Source organism: Rhinopithecus bieti, unplaced genomic scaffold (genome assembly GCF_001698545.2).
Source record: "Rhinopithecus bieti isolate Rb0 unplaced genomic scaffold, ASM169854v2 scaffold_23816, whole genome shotgun sequence".
Taxonomy (NCBI): Eukaryota; Metazoa; Chordata; class Mammalia; order Primates; family Cercopithecidae; genus Rhinopithecus; species Rhinopithecus bieti.
This window is the reverse complement of record NW_016811019.1, coordinates 2,320,703-2,329,530: the sequence shown is the minus strand read 5'-3', so window position 1 is coordinate 2,329,530 and position 8,828 is coordinate 2,320,703.

Below are 8,828 nucleotides of genomic sequence, written 5' to 3'. Positions count from 1 at the left end.
CCCGCCGAGCTCCGCCTTATAATAAACCCACAGGCCCTTCCTTAGCCGTTGCAAAAACTAGCCCCCCACCCCCAGCTCCGCCAGGTCTCCTGGCCAGCCCCAGTCCACACCCCCCAGGACCCCGCCCCCTGAGCCACCCCTCTCGGCCCCTTCGGAACCACCCACCCCGGCCCTAGCCCCGCCCCCGACCCGCCCACTAGGGTCCTTGCCCGCCCGGCTCCTGCTCCTCCGGTGGCCAAACCTCGCCTTCGGGAGCTGTGGGTCCCGCAAGCCGTGGTTCACAGCCTTTCAGCTCGGCTGATCCCTGGGTGGTGGGGCCGAGGCGCACCCCCTTCTGCCCGGGCCCTGGGTGCGGAGGCGCTGCCCGGGAGAGGGACTGAAGGGGCGGCAGTCAGTCCTCGAGCGCGAGTTTGCAGCGCCCTCTGGGCGTGGACGCGGAGCGCGCTCCAGGTGCGCAGGACTCCCAGCTCTCTTGGGGAACGCTTTCTGGGGCAGGGCGGCGGCCCGGGGGCGATGGGGCCTTCAACCGACGGGCAAACACACACAGACACACCCCGGGTCTCCTCCAGTTGCGACGGGGCTCGCTGCGCCCCCTCAGCCCAGATTGTCCCGTACGCTCACGTTCTTCCAGCACTCCACAAAGTGCTGGAGACCTGGGGCCTTAAACAGCTGCACCCGCACGGAAGGGCTGTAAGAAAACGGGGGACGGGGGCGGAGTTCGCAGCGTCTTGCTGTGGAAGACAACGCCCTCTCTCTTCAGCTGAGCTAAAAGGAAAAACAAGTAACTTCTTTGTTCCCCGGTGACCTCGGGCATGCGGATCTGAAGACACCGTGCAGTTTCTGCTCCTTCGTAATTCCCTGCGAGGCCCTGGGCCTCAATCCAAAAAGCTATGGAAGGCCTGCGGGTGGAGGGGAAAAGGCCGAGAGAGCAAAGGGGAAGAACCGGAAGGCCCCTGCCCACATCTGGCAGGCAGGAGAGACGGTGCCAAACGACCTTCGCACCTGGGCCCGGAGACCAAAGATGGCGTCCTCCTCACCTGTCTTTCCGAGGCAGAAGGCAAGAACTTGGGTCGGCCTGAGCTGGGGACCAAGAAAATATCGGGAAGTGTCCAGTGTTTTTCTTTAAAAGAATTAAACCTTCCTGGGCCATGCAGGGACTGACCATGGGACCCTGGACTCTCCTCCACCTTCCACCATGGAGCAGGCTCTGGAGCCGGGCAGCCTCCTGCGTCCCCATCTCATCCCCCGACTCCACCTCACAGCACCAAAAGATGATGGCCTGCTTGTGTCCCTGCTCCCGAACACCTATTTGACCTCAAGGAGCTCTCGCTTTTGGGGTCTCCGTCTCCCGAAGTCTGTCTATGGGGCAGGAAAACCTTCATCAGGGTTCTTGGGGGCCAATGTGGGCTCTCTGAGTGCCTGAGTGATAGATGGTCTCACCGCACGCCACCACGGAGGTCCAGCCAAGCTCAAGGAGTCCCCGTGGATTAAAAACTCCCTTTTCAAAGGCTCTGACTGCCTCTACCAGAGAGTGGCTCCACAGGTCCCTTCAACCCAGTATGGTGGAAAAATAGGAATTTTGAAATCTTACCTTTCTCGACTGCTCAAAACAGAGAAAACTGGGGTCAGGGAGGATTTGATGGAGTCTTTTCATTTTTTAAAAGTCACTCATGGCCAGGCGCGATGGCTCACGCATGTAACTCCAGCACTTTGGGAGGCCGAGGCGGGCAGATCACCTGAGGTCAGGAGTTCGAAACCAGCCTGACCAACATGCTGAAACCCCATCTCTACTAAAAATACAAAAATTAGCCGGACATGGTGGCGGGTGCCTATAATCCCAGCTACTCGGGAGGCTGAGGCAGGGAGAATCGCCTCGACCTCTCGGAATCAAGCGATTCTCCCGCCTCAGCCTCCTAAGTAGCTGGGATTACAGTCACACGCCACCACAGGCCGGCTATTTATTTATTTATTTATTTTGTATTTTTAGTAGAGACGAGGTTTCACCATATAGGTCAGGCTGGTCTTGAACTCCCAACCTCAGGTGATCCACCCGCCTCAGCCTCCCAAAGCGCTGGGATTACAGGCGTGAGCTACCGCGCCTGGCCCTTATACTTGTCTTCTTGAGTGTGAGGCTTTCTCTAGAAGTAGAGCTCTGGATTATAGGTATGAATATCTTCAACTTTCTCAGGAATTGTAAGCAATTGCTCTAAGCAAATTGTTCTCTAAAGGGCTTATAGTAATTTACACTCCCAACAGCAGTTAAGAGCATTTCCATTTTTCTACATCCTCCTATGACTTGGTGTTGTTGGACCTTTTATATTTTGCCAGGCGATGCAAGTAAAAGTATATCTTATTGCTGTTTGATTTTGAACATCCCTCCCATTAGGAAATGTTTTGCTGAAGCCTTTAGTTGCCGACCCAGGCAGACACTTCTGTTTACTTACCACATCTGTTTTCCTCTTTCTCAGTAAGAGATTCCTTAAATTTCAGTTGGGCTTATGGCTATTTAAAATAAAGATTACCTTTCCCCGCCTCCCTTACAGCCAGTGCGTAGCCACATGATTAGGGTTTTGCCAGTGGCACGTGAGCAGAAGTGGTACATGCACTTTCAGAAAGGTGTGAAGAGAAGGAGGCATGCTTTCCTTCCCTTTTCTGTTTTCTCCTGGCTGGAATACAGATCTGATGGCTGCCTCTGGAGCAGCCTTCTTGGACCATGAAGTGAACATGGAAACAGAAGCCATCCACAGCAGAGGAACGAGTTAAAGGAAGCATGGGTCCCTGCCCCATGGAGTATAGCATCGTCCCTGGACTGCCCACGCAGACTTATACATTATGGAAAAATGTCTTTGTTTAGGACAGTGTTTTTCTGAATTTTCTCTCACTTGCTAGCAATTCTAAGCCTAAAAATACACTGTTGAATTCATTCTTCTGTATAGGACTAAGTGGATCATCCCAAGAGAGTATGGGGAGGATAACTGGAAAAGGGAGGAAGAGGTGACTGAGGAGGAGGGTGAGAGGAATAGCTTTGAAGATGCTGCTACAAAGAGCCTCTGGGAGGCACCCCAGCCAGTTTCCCAGCCCCACACTGTATGTTAAGTCTGGGGACAATTCCCGCCCAAAAAGCGGTGTAGGCTAGAAGGAGCCGTGTTGGAGAGGTGTTTTCAGAGAACTGTCTGAAGGCCACACCAGTGTATGTCTCCTCTGATGCACCGTGGGATGGCTCTCGCTGGGTCCCAGTGCAGAGGCACGACCCTGAGTGCCATCGGGGGCCTCCAGAGGAAGCCCCTCACCCGCCACTACTGCAGAGCTGTCCTTGAGTCTCTTGTGAGACATGAAGACCTAGAGGCAGTGGAAAGTTTTGGTTTCTTCTAAGGAACGAATGTGTTCATTCTTTTTTTTTTTTTTTTTTTTTTTTTGTGACGGAGTCTCGCTCTGTACCCCAGGTTGGAGTGCAGTGGCACGATCTCAGCTCACTGCAACCTCCACCTCCTGGGTTCAAGTGACTCTCCTGCCTCGGCCTCCCAAGTAGCTGGGATTACAGGCACCTGCCACCACGCCTGGCTAACTTCTGTATTTTCAGTGGAGACGGGTTTCACCGTGTTGGCCAGGCTGGTCTCGAACTCCTGACCTCAGGTGATCCACCCTCCTCTGCATCCAAAAGTGCTGGGATTACCGGTGTGAGCCACTGTGCCTGGCCATATGTTCATTCTTAGATATTGAGAAATATGTAACCAAGCGTGTCTGTACTTTCTTGCTTGGGTAGCTCCAAATCATCTGGGGATTTGGTGTGCAGCAAGTGGATTGGACTTTATGTCCTGCTTCTCTGCTCTCAACTTCAAACCTGCCTCACCCCTGTGCTGACTCTCCCTTTCTAACTTATAATCTCCCTTGCCTTCTAAGTTGCCTCTAATATTTGGTAGCAGGAAAGAGAGAGAATAATACACCTTTTGTAGATATCATTGTAATTTACACATCCAAATCAGAGTATCTACTTCCCCAAAGCGATCCCCTCAAGGGACCACCTTTATCACCTCATGGTGCCCATCATCCTAGGGAGGCCTAGGAACCCTTTGTCTATGGGAATAACTTTTTTTTTTTTTGGAGGAGGAGAGTGGAGTATAGTTTATTTATTTGATAAATATGTCTACAGATGGAGCGTTACCCAGTTCCAGGAACCATGGATTGATTCAGTGTCTTCCATGAAAATGGTATCCTGGCCAGGTGCAGTGGCTCATGCATGTAATCCCAGCACTTTGGGAAGCCAAAGTGGATGGATCACTTGAGGCCAGGAGTTCGAGACCAGCCTGGCCAACATGGTGAAACCCTGCCTCTACTAAAAGTACAAAATTAGCCTGGCGTGGTGGCACATATCCATAATCCCAGCTACTCGGGAGGGTGAGTCACAAGACTCGCTTGAACCTGGGAGACAGAGGTTGCGGTTAGCCGAGATTGCACCACTGCACTCGAGGGAAAGAGAGAAAGAGAGAAAGAAAGGAAGGAAGGGAAGGAAAAAGAGAACGAGAGAAAGAAGGAAGGGATGGAGGGCGGGAGGGAAAGAGAGAGAAAGAGAAGGAAAGAGAAAGAAAAAGAAAAAGAAAGGAAAGAAGGAAGGAAGGGAAAGAGAAAAAGAAGGAAAGAAAAGAAAGAAAAGAAAAGGGAAAGAAAAGGGAAGGAAGAAAGAGAAAAGAGAGGGAAGGAAGGAAGGAAAGAAGGAAGGAAGGGAGGGAGGGAGGGAAGGAAGGAAGGGTGGGTCCCGTGGAATTGTGCTCTAGGGATTCACAGTCCATAGCATCGGGCATGAATGGTGCCCGTGGAGTTGTCGTGCAATGCAGCAGTGCTATGCTACAGAGACGCTACTGGGAGCCAGGCCCGGGGCTGAGTGCCGGAGATACCAAAGTGAAAACATAAGGTTTTCATTTTCCGAGAGTTCACAATCTTTGGGGGAAAAATTGAACTAAACAATCATTATAAAACAAAGAAGTGTGTGCAATACTAACCTGTTCATCAGCAGCAGTAAGGAAATGATGGATTCCGGATGCAGGGATAAAGTTTCCAAAGGTTTCAATGATGAGGGAAGGTTGAGGGTGGGTGGGAAGCCATTAGACCCTGTCCTTGGATCAAGAAACAGGATTTGGGCAGTGTATTAGATTCCTGTGGCTGCTGTAATAAATTTCTACAAATTTGGTGGCTTAAAATAGCACCCACTTAGGCTGGGCGAGGTGGCTCATACCTGTAATCCCAGCACTTTGGGATGCCAAGGTGGGTGAATTTCTCAAGCTCAGGAGTTTGAGACCAGGGTGGGCAATATAATGAGCAATACTGGGCAATATAAAATCATCTCTGCAAAAAAAATAAACAAAAAAATTAGCTGGGTGTGGTGGCATGCGCCTGTAGTCCCAGCTACTTGGGAGGCTAAGGTGAAAGGATTGCTTGAGCCTGGGAGGTTAAGGCTGCAGTGAGCCAAGATCATGCCACTGCACCCCAGCCTGGGCAACAGAGCAAGACCCTGTCTCTAAATAAATAAATAAACACTCACTTATTCTTTTACAGTTCTGGAAGTCAGAAGTCCAAAATCAGTTTCACTGGGCTGAAATAAAGGTGCGGGCAGGTTTGTGCTCCCTCCCAAGGCTCTAGGGAGAATTCATCTCTTGCCCCTTTCGGCGTCTGGTGGCTACTGGTATTCATTGGCTTGTGGTCCCATCACTCCAGTCATCAAAGCTGGCACCTTCAAAGCTCTCTCTTCTCCATCTTCACATTGCCGCCTTCTCTGTGTATGGTGAAATCACCCTCTGCCTGTCTCTTGTAAGAATACAGGACTGCATGCAGGGCCCACTGGAATAATTCCCAATAATCACCCGCATCTCAAAATTCTTCATTTAATCACATCTGCGAAGACCCACCACCACCACCTTGTATTGATTGTTGTTCTATAAGTTAACATTCACAGGCTCCAGGGGCTGGGATATAGCTATCTTTTAAGGATTATTATTCAGCCTACCACAGGCAGATAGAGCAGGGAAAGGACATTCCGAACAGGAAACCCAGCAAAGAGCAGGGAAAGAAGCAAGACAGGATGTTCAGGAACTGGAATGAGTCTGAGGTGGGCTGGACTGGCCGGGGCACAGGACCTCTGGCAAGGGCTGGGTCAGGCCAGGAGAGCCTGAGCAGCCTGTGCCAGTAACAGGCCGTGCCTAGGCTGAGGGAGCCAGTGGATCAGGTTTGCATTTTGGAAAGATCTTCTGGCCACTGTGCGAAGGGCAGGCTGCAGGGAGGGAGACTGTGGGCTGGGACACCGTATGCAGGGGCCACGAAGGTACAAAGTGGGAAGCCAGGATTGAATAATATGGAGGAGGCAGGATGCGATGAGGCTTGAAGATGGATGAAGGAGAGGAACAGTGCAGTATGGAAAATCCCTGGTGAGGGCACATTTCCACCTGATTTATGTAAACAGCTAGCATCAGAGGGGCTGAATCAGTGTGTAAAGTGGCTGCCTGGGCTGGGGCAGCGCTGGGTGCTGAAGTCCTATAGTAGATGCCACCCCGGGGCACGTGACTCAGTTCTAGATTGCCTCAAGGACTAGCCTTTGTTGCCTTTGTTGGAGGCTTGGGCAGGAAGCTCTCCAGCAGGGAGGAGTGCCAACGCCAGCCACACCCTCCCAGGTGCAGCTAGGCCGAGTCACCCTGAACCATTTCCTGGGGTGAGGCCACTGGCCACTGGCTCACACTAGCCCCTGCCCTGCAGGGCATCATCAAGGATCTGCAGTCTGAGCAGCACCAGGTTCCCTGTGACTCAGCCCCTGTGGGGAAGCGGAGCCCATGCTGGTGTTCTTCGGGCTGGAGCAGAGACGTAGGTCCTGCCTGTCCCACCCCACCTGCTCAGTTAGGGACAGACTTTTTTCTTTTTTTTTTTTTTTTTTTTTGAGATGGAGTCTTGCTCTGTCGCCCAGACTGGAGTGCAGTGGCATGATCTCGGCTCACTGCAACCTTCGCCACCCAGGTTCAAGCGATTCTCCTGCCTCAGCCTCCTGAGTAGATGGGATTACAGGTGCCCGCCACCACACCCAGCTAATTTTTGTATTTTTAGTAGAGTTGGGGTTTCACCTGGTTGGCCAGGCTGCTCTTGAACTCCTGACCTCAGGTGATCTACCCGCCTCAGCCGCCCAGGGACAGACTCTACAAAGCCCCTGCTAATTGCTGTATGCAATATGCTGTTTGTGTTTGGGAGTGAGGGCAGCGGGAGGGTGTGGCGGGGGTGGGGGAGCTGCTGTTGTTGTTTGGATTTTTTGAGACAGGGTCTCACTCTGTCACCCATGCTGGAGTAGTGCAGTGACGTACATAATCACAGCTCACTGCAACCTCTGCCTCCTGGGCTCAAGCGATCCTCCCCCTCAGACTCCATAGGCACACACCACCACGCCTGGCTAATTTTGGTATCTTTTGTAGAGATGGGGTTCCGTCATGTTGCCCAGGCAGTCCTTCTACACATTCTTTGAGCTACTTTAGCTGTGTGACTTCAGGCAAGCAGTAACCTCTTTGCTCTTTAATTTGTTCCTCTGTGAATTGGAGAAATACCAGTACCTACCTCAGAGTCCTAAGGTTTGAATAGGCTAAGCCCTCCATAGGGCCCGGCACACAAGTGTAAGTGCCCCCTGCATGCTAGTGATGCTGTGGATGCCCACAGTGGAATTCACTGGGAGAGGCAGATAGACTCATTTTAGGCAAGTTCCTAAGCATTCTGACATAATACATATAAAACACTTAGCACTTTACCTGGCCCAAGGCAGGACTCTAGAAATCAGAGAGAGGTTGGAGATTCTAAAGCTACCAGGGGAGAATCTGGGCTGGGCTCCGAAGAGATTCCTGAGCTCACTGCAGCCAGGATGTATAAGTCATAGTGTTATGTCGGCGCTCATACCTGTGTGTAGCACATGTGCACGCACCTTCACGCACACAGGTGTGCCTCACCTCCAGCCCCAGGATGCATATGCAAATTCACATAACAGATGAGTAACTCAGTTCACTCAACAGAAGGTGAGACGGTGACTTTGCATTCCCTAAGGATGGGACAGAGGTTGCAAAGGGATGGCCCCTTGGGCTACATTTGGCCTGTAGAAGTGTTTTGCCTTTAAACTATTTTGTTTTTGTTTTCCCCTTGTGCTAGTTTTCTTTTTTTTTTTTTTTGAGACTGAGTCTCACTCTGTCAGAGCGAGACTGGAGTGCAGTGGCACAATCTCAGCTCACTGCAACCTCTGCCTCCTGGGTTCAAGTGATTCTCCTGCCTCAGCCTCCCGAGTAGCTGGGATTACAGGTACCCGCCATCACACCTGGGTAATTTTTGTATTTTTGTAGAGATGGGGTTTTATCATGTTGGCCAGGCTGGTCTTGAACTCCTAACCTCAGGTGATCTGCCTGCCTTGGCCTCCTAAACTGCTGACACCCAGCCTACACTATTTTAAAAAGGAGATTTCCATTGGAGAATTGCATGTAAGAATCAAGATTTCTGACTTTTCGGCCAGGCATGGTGGCTCACGCCTGTAATCCCACCACTTTGGGAGGTCAAGGCAGATGGATCACCTAAGGTCAAAAGTTTGACACCAGCCTAGCCAACATGGTGAAACCCCGTCTCTACTAAAAATGCAAAACTTAGCCAGGCGTAGTGGCAGGAGATTGTAATCCCAACTACCTGGGAGGCTGAGGCAGGAGAACCACCTGAACCCAGGAGGCGGAGGTTGCAGTGAGCCGAGATTGCACCATTGCACGCCAGCCTGGGCGACAAGAGCGAAACTCCATCTCAAAAAAAAAAAAAAAAAAAAATTTTTCCTTTTTTTT